Source organism: Mytilus edulis, chromosome 7 (assembly GCF_963676685.1).
Source record: "Mytilus edulis chromosome 7, xbMytEdul2.2, whole genome shotgun sequence".
Classification (NCBI taxonomy): Eukaryota; Metazoa; Mollusca; class Bivalvia; order Mytilida; family Mytilidae; genus Mytilus; species Mytilus edulis.
The window spans coordinates 52,153,727-52,166,776 of record NC_092350.1 but is presented as its reverse complement, the minus strand read 5'-3'; positions in this window follow the sequence as shown (position 1 = coordinate 52,166,776).

The window sequence follows — 13,050 nt, the reverse complement described above, 5'->3', positions numbered from 1 at the left end:
AATTGACTAAGGATTAAGAATAAAGCAAAATAAAAGATTTCTAATCAACTTTTTTGTCTCTTTAGGTGTCATACCACCAATTACTCCCTCAAATTTAGAACGTATGTGAAAGTAGGCCTACTCGGACAAAAAAAAGTGCATTTGATGTCATTGTTCACCTAAACTAACTAACAAATTTGCAGAAATGAAAGTTTTGTTGAAAGAGAAATATATTAAGACCATTTTGAGCCAAAATTTACCTGTCTATGAGTTTGCATGAAAAATTGAGGATTAATGCGCTCCATAGTATACTAATTTAAGATTTCCAGAAAACCAGGGGTTATTTTTAGTGGTACCTCCTTTCGGAAGCTCTCTGCTTTCTTATATGATTTTGAATGTATGTTGAAAATTGGCATGCAGAAAGGTGACACCTGTACAATTCAGGATATACCTAGTTTCTATGAAGTTAAACTTAAGGTAAAATATTTAGAAAGCTGTGAAAATTGCAAAATTTGGTTGAACAGATAGGGACTTTTAATTGGTGGTATGACACCTTTAAGCAAAATGCGGTGAAACATCAAAATCAGAAAACAATTGGTTTTTTTTGTCTTAACTGATCATTTGAGATAATAGTAGCCACATTTCAATCTTTTTGGGGGCAAAATGTCACATATTGCAAATTTAGAGCCTAAATCTTGAGTTTGTCCTATTTTTAGCTTTTCCCATCCTGACAATATGCTTTTATATAAAAAATGTCCTAAATAATATTATAAATGCACAGAAAGTTATTCTGCGGTGTTAAACATTGAAACATAAGTTGTTTACTACCCCCAAAAAAATTTTGTCATGCAGATTTAATGAAATTATTTGATTTTTACCCCTTATAGCATTGCGTCATACTATGTACTTGGCAGATAGCATAGCCTAATGTAAGCACTGCAGAAACTCACAAAAGCACCATTTATTATTCCAAATGAAATTTTTATATCTTAAATTTTATTAACTGATGTAAATAAACACAGTTAAATGACCATGACTGCACTGTTGATCAATTTGTAGTACTTTACTGACACCAGTGAAAAAAAGGGGGGTCAATATTCCTTGACACTTCAATACCTTGGATTTTTTACTAAATTCATTGCAAAAATTGTTGGAAGTCTTTAGAGAAGTAGAACAAACAAGAAAAAATCAGTAAAACAATGATCTTGATATTGAAAGTTTATGTTCCTGTAGCCCAAAATGAAATTTTCAAGTATTTTCTATCAAAGTCATACATTACAGTCAGTTTAAATTGAGCTGTGAAATTTTTATTATAAGTCGCATAATGCTCAGATAGGCTGTTTTTAACTACAAATTGACTAAGGATTAAGAATAAAGCAAAATAAAAGATTTCTAATCAACTTTTTTGTCTCTTTAAGCAAAATGCAGTGAAACATCAAAATCAGAAAACAATTGTTTTTTTTTGTCTTAACTGATCATTTGAGATAATAGTAGCCACATTTCAATCTTTTTGGGGGCAAAATGTCACATATTGCAAATTTAGAGCCTAAATCTTGAGTTTGTCCTATTTTTAGCTTTTCCCATCCTGACAATATGCTTTTATATAAAAAATGTCCTAAATAATATTATAAATGCACAGAAAGTTATTCTGCGGTGTTAAACATTGAAACATAAGTTGTTTACTACCCCCAAAAAAATTTTGTCATGCAGATTTAATGAAATTATTTGATTTTTACCCCTTATAGCATTGCGTCATACTATGTACTTGGCAGATAGCATAGCCTAATGTAAGCACTGCAGAAACTCACAAAAGCACCATTTATTATTCCAAATGAAATTTTTATATCTTAAATTTTATTAACTGATGTAAATAAACACAGTTAAATGACCATGACTGCACTGTTGATCAATTTGTAGTACTTTACTGACACCAGTGAAAAAAAGGGGGGTCAATATTCCTTGACACTTCAATACCTTGGATTTTTTACTAAATTCATTGCAAAAATTGTTGGAAGTCTTTAGAGAAGTAGAACAAACAAGAAAAAATCAGTAAAACAATGATCTTGATATTGAAAGTTTATGTTCCTGTAGCCCAAAATGAAATTTTCAAGTATTTTCTATCAAAGTCATACATTACAGTCAGTTTAAATTGAGCTGTGAAATTTTTATTATAAGTCGCATAATGCTCAGATAGGCTGTTTTTAACTACAAATTGACTAAGGATTAAGAATAAAGCAAAATAAAAGATTTCTAATCAACTTTTTTGTCTCTTTAGGTGTCATACCACCAATTACTCCCTCAAATTTAGAACGTATGTGAAAGTAGGCCTACTCGGACAAAAAAAAGTGCATTTGATGTCATTGTTCACCTAAACTAACTAACAAATTTGCAGAAATGAAAGTTTTGTTGAAAGAGAAATATATTAAGACCATTTTGAGCCAAAATTTACCTGTCTATGAGTTTGCATGAAAAATTGAGGATTAATGCGCTCCATAGTATACTAATTTAAGATTTCCAGAAAACCAGGGGTTATTTTTAGTGGTACCTCCTTTCGGAAGCTCTCTGCTTTCTTATATGATTTTGAATGTATGTTGAAAATTGGCATGCAGAAAGGTGACACCTGTACAATTCAGGATATACCTAGTTTCTATGAAGTTAAACTTAAGGTAAAATATTTAGAAAGCTGTGAAAATTGCAAAATTTGGTTGAACAGATAGGGACTTTTAATTGGTGGTATGACACCTTTAAGCAAAATGCGGTGAAACATCAAAATCAGAAAACAATTGTTTTTTTTTGTCTTAACTGATCATTTGAGATAATAGTAGCCACATTTCAATCTTTTTGGGGGCAAAATGTCACATATTGCAAATTTAGAGCCTAAATCTTGAGTTTGTCCTATTTTTAGCTTTTCCCATCCTGACAATATGCTTTTATATAAAAAATGTCCTAAATAATATTATAAATGCACAGAAAGTTATTCTGCGGTGTTAAACATTGAAACATAAGTTGTTTACTACCCCCAAAAAAATTTTGTCATGCAGATTTAATGAAATTATTTGATTTTTACCCCTTATAGCATTGCGTCATACTATGTACTTGGCAGATAGCATAGCCTAATGTAAGCACTGCAGAAACTCACAAAAGCACCATTTATTATTCCAAATGAAATTTTTATATCTTAAATTTTATTAACTGATGTAAATAAACACAGTTAAATGACCATGACTGCACTGTTGATCAATTTGTAGTACTTTACTGACACCAGTGAAAAAAAGGGGGGTCAATATTCCTTGACACTTCAATACCTTGGATTTTTTACTAAATTCATTGCAAAAATTGTTGGAAGTCTTTAGAGAAGTAGAACAAACAAGAAAAAATCAGTAAAACAATGATCTTGATATTGAAAGTTTATGTTCCTGTAGCCCAAAATGAAATTTTCAAGTATTTTCTATCAAAGTCATACATTACAGTCAGTTTAAATTGAGCTGTGAAATTTTTATTATAAGTCGCATAATGCTCAGATAGGCTGTTTTTAACTACAAATTGACTAAGGATTAAGAATAAAGCAAAATAAAAGATTTCTAATCAACTTTTTTGTCTCTTTAAGCAAAATGCGGTGAAACATCAAAATCAGAAAACAATTGGTTTTTTTTGTCTTAACTGATCATTTGAGATAATAGTAGCCACATTTCAATCTTTTTGGGGGCAAAATGTCACATATTGCAAATTTAGAGCCTAAATCTTGAGTTTGTCCTATTTTTAGCTTTTCCCATCCTGACAATATGCTTTTATATAAAAAATGTCCTAAATAATATTATAAATGCACAGAAAGTTATTCTGCGGTGTTAAACATTGAAACATAAGTTGTTTACCCCCAAAAAAATTTTGTCATGCAGATTTAATGAAATTATTTGATTTTTACCCCTTATAGCATTGCGTCATACTATGTACTTGGCAGATAGCATAGCCTAATGTAAGCACTGCAGAAACTCACAAAAGCACCATTTATTATTCCAAATGAAATTTTTATATCTTAAATTTTATTAACTGATGTAAATAAACACAGTTAAATGACCATGACTGCACTGTTGATCAATTTGTAGTACTTTACTGACACCAGTGAAAAAAAGGGGGGTCAATATTCCTTGACACTTCAATACCTTGGATTTTTTACTAAATTCATTGCAAAAATTGTTGGAAGTCTTTAGAGAAGTAGAACAAACAAGAAAAAATCAGTAAAACAATGATCTTGATATTGAAAGTTTATGTTCCTGTAGCCCAAAATGAAATTTTCAAGTATTTTCTATCAAAGTCATACATTACAGTCAGTTTAAATTGAGCTGTGAAATTTTTATTATAAGTCGCATAATGCTCAGATAGGCTGTTTTTAACTACAAATTGACTAAGGATTAAGAATAAAAGCAAAATAAAAGATTTCTAATCAACTTTTTTGTCTCTTTAGGTGTCATACCACCAATTACTCCCTCAAATTTAGAACGTATGTGAAAGTAGCCTACTCGGACAAAAAAAAAGTGCATTTGATGTCATTGTTCACCTAAACTAACTAACAAATTTGCAGAAATGAAAGTTTTGTTGAAAGAGAAATATATTAAGACCATTTTGAGCCAAAATTTACCTGTCTATGAGTTTGCATGAAAAATTGAGGATTAATGCGCTCCATAGTATACTAATTTAAGATTTCCAGAAAACCAGGGGTTATTTTTAGTGGTACCTCCTTTCGGAAGCTCTCTGCTTTCTTATATGATTTTGAATGTATGTTGAAAATTGGCATGCAGAAAGGTGACACCTGTACAATTCAGGATATACCTAGTTTCTATGAAGTTAAACTTAAGGTAAAATATTTAGAAAGCTGTGAAAATTGCAAAATTTGGTTGAACAGATAGGGACTTTTAATTGGTGGTATGACACCTTTAAGCAAAATGCGGTGAAACATCAAAATCAGAAAACAATTGGTTTTTTTTGTCTTAACTGATCATTTGAGATAATAGTAGCCACATTTCAATCTTTTTGGGGGCAAAATGTCACATATTGCAAATTTAGAGCCTAAATCTTGAGTTTGTCCTATTTTTAGCTTTTCCCATCCTGACAATATGCTTTTATATAAAAAATGTCCTAAATAATATTATAAATGCACAGAAAGTTATTCTGCGGTGTTAAACATTGAAACATAAGTTGTTTACTACCCCCAAAAAAATTTTGTCATGCAGATTTAATGAAATTATTTGATTTTTACCCCTTATAGCATTGCGTCATACTATGTACTTGGCAGATAGCATAGCCTAATGTAAGCACTGCAGAAACTCACAAAAGCACCATTTATTATTCCAAATGAAATTTTTATATCTTAAATTTTATTAACTGATGTAAATAAACACAGTTAAATGACCATGACTGCACTGTTGATCAATTTGTAGTACTTTACTGACACCAGTGAAAAAAAGGGGGGTCAATATTCCTTGACACTTCAATACCTTGGATTTTTTACTAAATTCATTGCAAAAATTGTTGGAAGTCTTTAGAGAAGTAGAACAAACAAGAAAAAATCAGTAAAACAATGATCTTGATATTGAAAGTTTATGTTCCTGTAGCCCAAAATGAAATTTTCAAGTATTTTCTATCAAAGTCATACATTACAGTCAGTTTAAATTGAGCTGTGAAATTTTTATTATAAGTCGCATAATGCTCAGATAGGCTGTTTTTAACTACAAATTGACTAAGGATTAAGAATAAAGCAAAATAAAAGATTTCTAATCAACTTTTTTGTCTCTTTAAGCAAAATGCGGTGAAACATCAAAATCAGAAAACAATTGTTTTTTTTTGTCTTAACTGATCATTTGAGATAATAGTAGCCACATTTCAATCTTTTTGGGGCAAAATGTCACATATTGCAAATTTAGAGCCTAAATCTTGAGTTTGTCCTATTTTTAGCTTTTCCCATCCTGACAATATGCTTTTATATAAAAAATGTCCTAAATAATATTATAAATGCACAGAAAGTTATTCTGCGGTGTTAAACATTGAAACATAAGTTGTTTACTACCCCCAAAAAAATTTTGTCATGCAGATTTAATGAAATTATTTGATTTTTACCCCTTATAGCATTGCGTCATACTATGTACTTGGCAGATAGCATAGCCTAATGTAAGCACTGCAGAAACTCACAAAAGCACCATTTATTATTCCAAATGAAATTTTTATATCTTAAATTTTATTAACTGATGTAAATAAACACAGTTAAATGACCATGACTGCACTGTTGATCAATTTGTAGTACTTTACTGACACCAGTTGAAAAAAGGGGGGTCAATATTCCTTGACACTTCAATACCTTGGATTTTTTACTAAATTCATTGCAAAAATTGTTGGAAGTCTTTAGAGAAGTAGAACAAACAAGAAAAAATCAGTAAAACAATGATCTTGATATTGAAAGTTTATGTTCCTGTAGCCCAAAATGAAATTTTCAAGTATTTTCTATCAAAGTCATACATTACAGTCAGTTTAAATTGAGCTGTGAAATTTTTTATATAAGTCGCATAATGCTCAGATAGGGCTGTTTTTAACTACAAATTGACTAAGGATTAAGAATAAAGCAAAATAAAAGATTTCTAATCAACTTTTTGTCTCTTTAGGTGTCATACCACCAATTACTCCCTCAAATTTAGAACGTATGTGAAAGTAGGCCTACTCGGACAAAAAAAAAGTGCATTTGATGTCATTGTTCACCTAAACTAACTAACAAATTTGCAGAAATGAAAGTTTTGTTGAAAGAGAAATATATTAAGACCATTTTGAGCCAAAATTTACCTGTCTATGAGTTTGCATGAAAAATTGAGGATTAATGCGCTCCATAGTATACTAATTTAAGATTTCCAGAAAACCAGGGGTTATTTTTAGTGGTACCTCCTTTCGGAAGCTCTCTGCTTTCTTATATGATTTTGAATGTATGTTGAAAATTGGCATGCAGAAAGGTGACACCTGTACAATTCAGGATATACCTAGTTTCTATGAAGTTAAACTTAAGGTAAAATATTTAGAAAGCTGTGAAAATTGCAAAATTTGGTTGAACAGATAGGGACTTTTAATTGGTGGTATGACACCTTTAAGCAAAATGCGGTGAAACATCAAAATCAGAAAACAATTGGTTTTTTTTGTCTTAACTGATCATTTGAGATAATAGTAGCCACATTTCAATCTTTTTGGGGGCAAAATGTCACATATTGCAAATTTAGAGCCTAAATCTTGAGTTTGTCCTATTTTTAGCTTTTCCCATCCTGACAATATGCTTTTATATAAAAAATGTCCTAAATAATATTATAAATGCAGAAAGTTATTCTGCGGTGTTAAACATTGAAAACATAAGTTGTTTACTACCCCCAAAAAAATTTTGTCATGCAGATTTAATGAAATTATTTGATTTTTACCCCTTATAGCATTGCGTCATACTATGTACTTGGCAGATAGCATAGCCTAATGTAAGCACTGCAGAAACTCACAAAAGCACCATTTATTATTCCAAATGAAATTTTTATATCTTAAATTTTATTAACTGATGTAAATAAACACAGTTAAATGACCATGACTGCACTGTTGATCAATTTGTAGTACTTTACTGACACCAGTGAAAAAAAGGGGGGTCAATATTCCTTGACACTTCAATACCTTGGATTTTTTACTAAATTCATTGCAAAAATTGTTGGAAGTCTTTAGAGAAGTAGAACAAACAAGAAAAAATCAGTAAAACAATGATCTTGATATTGAAAGTTTATGTTCCTGTAGCCCAAAATGAAATTTTCAAGTATTTTCTATCAAAGTCATACATTACAGTCAGTTTAAATTGAGCTGTGAAATTTTTATTATAAGTCGCATAATGCTCAGATAGGCTGTTTTTAACTACAAATTGACTAAGGATTAAGAATAAAGCAAAATAAAAGATTTCTAATCAACTTTTTTTGTCTCTTAGGTGTCATACCACCAATTACTCCCTCAAATTTAGAACGTATGTGAAAGTAGGCCTACTCGGACAAAAAAAAAGTGCATTTGATGTCATTGTTCACCTAAACTAACTAACAAATTTGCAGAAATGAAAGTTTTGTTGAAAGAGAAATATATTAAGACCATTTTGAGCCAAAATTTACCTGTCTATGAGTTTGCATGAAAAATTGAGGATTAATGCGCTCCATAGTATACTAATTTAAGATTTCCAGAAAACCAGGGGTTATTTTTAGTGTACCTCCTTTCGGAAGCTCTCTGCTTTCTTATATGATTTTGAATGTATGTTGAAAATTGGCATGCAGAAAGGTGACACCTGTACAATTCAGGATATACCTAGTTTCTATGAAGTTAAACTTAAGGTAAAATATTTAGAAAGCTGTGAAAATTGCAAAATTTGGTTGAACAGATAGGGACTTTTAATTGGTGGTATGACACCTTTAAGCAAAATGCGGTGAAACATCAAAATCAGAAAACAATTGGTTTTTTTTTGTCTTAACTGATCATTTGAGATAATAGTAGCCACATTTCAATCTTTTTGGGGGCAAAATGTCACATATTGCAAATTTAGAGCCTAAATCTTGAGTTTGTCCTATTTTTAGCTTTTCCCATCCTGACAATATGCTTTTATATAAAAAATGTCCTAAATAATATTATAAATGCACAGAAAGTTATTCTGCGGTGTTAAACATTGAAACATAAGTTGTTTACTACCCCCAAAAAAATTTTGTCATGCAGATTTAATGAAATTATTTGATTTTTACCCCTTATAGCATTGCGTCATACTATGTACTTGGCAGATAGCATAGCCTAATGTAAGCACTGCAGAAACTCACAAAAGCACCATTTATTATTCCAAATGAAATTTTTATATCTTAAATTTTATTAACTGATGTAAATAAACACAGTTAAATGACCATTGACTGCACTGTTGATCAATTTGTAGTACTTTACTGACACCAGTGAAAAAAAGGGGGGTCAATATTCCTTGACACTTCAATACCTTGGATTTTTTACTAAATTCATTGCAAAAATTGTTGGAAGTCTTTAGAGAAGTAGAACAAACAAGAAAAAATCAGTAAAACAATGATCTTGATATTGAAAGTTTATGTTCCTGTAGCCCAAAATGAAATTTTCAAGTATTTTCTATCAAAGTCATACATTACAGTCAGTTTAAATTGAGCTGTGAAATTTTTATTATAAGTCGCATAATGCTCAGATAGGCTGTTTTTAACTACAAATTGACTAAGGATTAAGAATAAAGCAAAATAAAAGATTTCTAATCAACTTTTTTGTCTCTTTAGGTGTCATACCACCAATTACTCCCTCAAATTTAGAACGTATGTGAAAGTAGGCCTACTCGGACAAAAAAAAGTGCATTTGATGTCATTGTTCACCTAAACTAACTAACAAATTTGCAGAAATGAAAGTTTTGTTGAAAGAGAAATATATTAAGACCATTTTGAGCCAAAATTTACCTGTCTATGAGTTTGCATGAAAAATGAGGATTAATGCGCTCCATAGTATACTAATTTAAGATTTCCAGAAAACCAGGGGTTATTTTTAGTGGTACCTCCTTTCGGAAGCTCTCTGCTTTCTTATATGATTTTGAATGTATGTTGAAAATTGGCATGCAGAAAGGTGACACCTGTACAATTCAGGATATACCTAGTTTCTATGAAGTTAAACTTAAGGTAAAATATTTAGAAAGCTGTGAAAATTGCAAAATTTGGTTGAACAGATAGGGACTTTTAATTGGTGGTATGACACCTTTAAGCAAAATGCGGTGAAACATCAAAATCAGAAAACAATTGGTTTTTTTTGTCTTAACTGATCATTTGAGATAATAGTAGCCACATTTCAATCTTTTTGGGGGCAAAATGTCACATATTGCAAATTTAGAGCCTAAATCTTGAGTTTGTCCTATTTTTAGCTTTTCCCATCCTGACAATATGCTTTTATATAAAAAATGTCCTAAATAATATTATAAATGCACAGAAAGTTATTCTGCGGTGTTAAACATTGAAACATAAGTTGTTTACTACCCCCAAAAAAATTTTGTCATGCAGATTTAATGAAATTATTTGATTTTTACCCCTTATAGCATTGCGTCATACTATGTACTTGGCAGATAGCATAGCCTAATGTAAGCACTGCAGAAACTCACAAAAGCACCATTTATTATTCCAAATGAAATTTTTATATCTTAAATTTTATTAACTGATGTAAATAAACACAGTTAAATGACCATGACTGCACTGTTGATCAATTTGTAGTACTTTACTGACACCAGTGAAAAAAAGGGGGGTCAATATTCCTTGACACTTCAATACCTTGGATTTTTTACTAAATTCATTGCAAAAATTGTTGGAAGTCTTTAGAGAAGTAGAACAAACAAGAAAAAATCAGTAAAACAATGATCTTGATATTGAAAGTTTATGTTCCTGTAGCCCAAAATGAAATTTTCAAGTATTTTCTATCAAAGTCATACATTACAGTCAGTTTAAATTGAGCTGTGAAATTTTTATTATAAGTCGCATAATGCTCAGATAGGCTGTTTTTAACTACAAATTGACTAAGGATTAAGAATAAAGCAAAATAAAAGATTTCTAATCAACTTTTTTGTCTCTTTAGGTGTCATACCACCAATTACTCCCTCAAATTTAGAACGTATGTGAAAGTAGGCCTACTCGGACAAAAAAAAGTGCATTTGATGTCATTGTTCACCTAAACTAACTAACAAATTTGCAGAAATGAAAGTTTTGTTGAAAGAGAAATATATTAAGACCATTTTGAGCCAAAATTTACCTGTCTATGAGTTTGCATGAAAAATTGAGGATTAATGCGCTCCATAGTATACTAATTTAAGATTTCCAGAAAACCAGGGGTTATTTTTAGTGGTACCTCCTTTCGGAAGCTCTCTGCTTTCTTATATGATTTTGAATGTATGTTGAAAATTGGCATGCAGAAAGGTGACACCTGTACAATTCAGGATATACCTAGTTTCTATGAAGTTAAACTTAAGGTAAAATATTTAGAAAGCTGTGAAAATTGCAAAATTTGGTTGAACAGATAGGGACTTTTAATTGGTGGTATGACACCTTTAAGCAAAATGCGGTGAAACATCAAAATCAGAAAACAATTGTTTTTTTTTGTCTTAACTGATCATTTGAGATAATAGTAGCCACATTTCAATCTTTTTGGGGGCAAAATGTCACATATTGCAAATTTAGAGCCTAAATCTTGAGTTTGTCCTATTTTTAGCTTTTCCCATCCTGACAATATGCTTTTATATAAAAAATGTCCTAAATAATATTATAAATGCACAGAAAGTTATTCTGCGGTGTTAAACATTGAAACATAAGTTGTTTACTACCCCCAAAAAAATTTTGTCATGCAGATTTAATGAAATTATTTGATTTTTACCCCTTATAGCATTGCGTCATACTATGTACTTGGCAGATAGCATAGCCTAATGTAAGCACTGCAGAAACTCACAAAAGCACCATTTATTATTCCAAATGAAATTTTTATATCTTAAATTTTATTAACTGATGTAAATAAACACAGTTAAATGACCATGACTGCACTGTTGATCAATTTGTAGTACTTTACTGACACCAGTGAAAAAAAGGGGGGTCAATATTCCTTGACACTTCAATACCTTGGATTTTTTACTAAATTCATTGCAAAAATTGTTGGAAGTCTTTAGAGAAGTAGAACAAACAAGAAAAAATCAGTAAAACAATGATCTTGATATTGAAAGTTTATGTTCCTGTAGCCCAAAATGAAATTTTCAAGTATTTTCTATCAAAGTCATACATTACAGTCAGTTTAAATTGAGCTGTGAAATTTTTATTATAAGTCGCATAATGCTCAGATAGGCTGTTTTTAACTACAAATTGACTAAGGATTAAGAATAAAGCAAAATAAAAGATTTCTAATCAACTTTTTTGTCTCTTTAGGTGTCATACCACCAATTACTCCCTCAAATTTAGAACGTATGTGAAAGTAGGCCTACTCGGACAAAAAAAAGTGCATTTGATGTCATTGTTCACCTAAACTAACTAACAAATTTGCAGAAATGAAAGTTTTGTTGAAAGAGAAATATATTAAGACCATTTTGAGCCAAAATTTACCTGTCTATGAGTTTGCATGAAAAATTGAGGATTAATGCGCTCCATAGTATACTAATTTAAGATTTCCAGAAAACCAGGGGTTATTTTTAGTGGTACCTCCTTTCGGAAGCTCTCTGCTTTCTTATATGATTTTGAATGTATGTTGAAAATTGGCATGCAGAAAGGTGACACCTGTACAATTCAGGATATACCTAGTTTCTATGAAGTTAAACTTAAGGTAAAATATTTAGAAAGCTGTGAAAATTGCAAAATTTGGTTGAACAGATAGGGACTTTTAATTGGTGGTATGACACCTTTAAGCAAAATGCGGTGAAACATCAAAATCAGAAAACAATTGGTTTTTTTTGTCTTAACTGATCATTTGAGATAATAGTAGCCACATTTCAATCTTTTTGGGGGCAAAATGTCACATATTGCAAATTTAGAGCCTAAATCTTGAGTTTGTCCTATTTTTAGCTTTTCCCATCCTGACAATATGCTTTTATATAAAAAATGTCCTAAATAATATTATAAATGCACAGAAAGTTATTCTGCGGTGTTAAACATTGAAACATAAGTTGTTTACTACCCCCAAAAAAATTTTGTCATGCAGATTTAATGAAATTATTTGATTTTTACCCCTTATAGCATTGCGTCATACTATGTACTTGGCAGATAGCATAGCCTAATGTAAGCACTGCAGAAACTCACAAAAGCACCATTTATTATTCCAAATGAAATTTTTATATCTTAAATTTTATTAACTGATGTAAATAAACACAGTTAAATGACCATGACTGCACTGTTGATCAATTTGTAGTACTTTACTGACACCAGTGAAAAAAAGGGGGGTCAATATTCCTTGACACTTCAATACCTTGGATTTTTTACTAAATTCATTGCAAAAATTGTTGGAAGTCTTTAGAGAAGTAGAACAAACAAG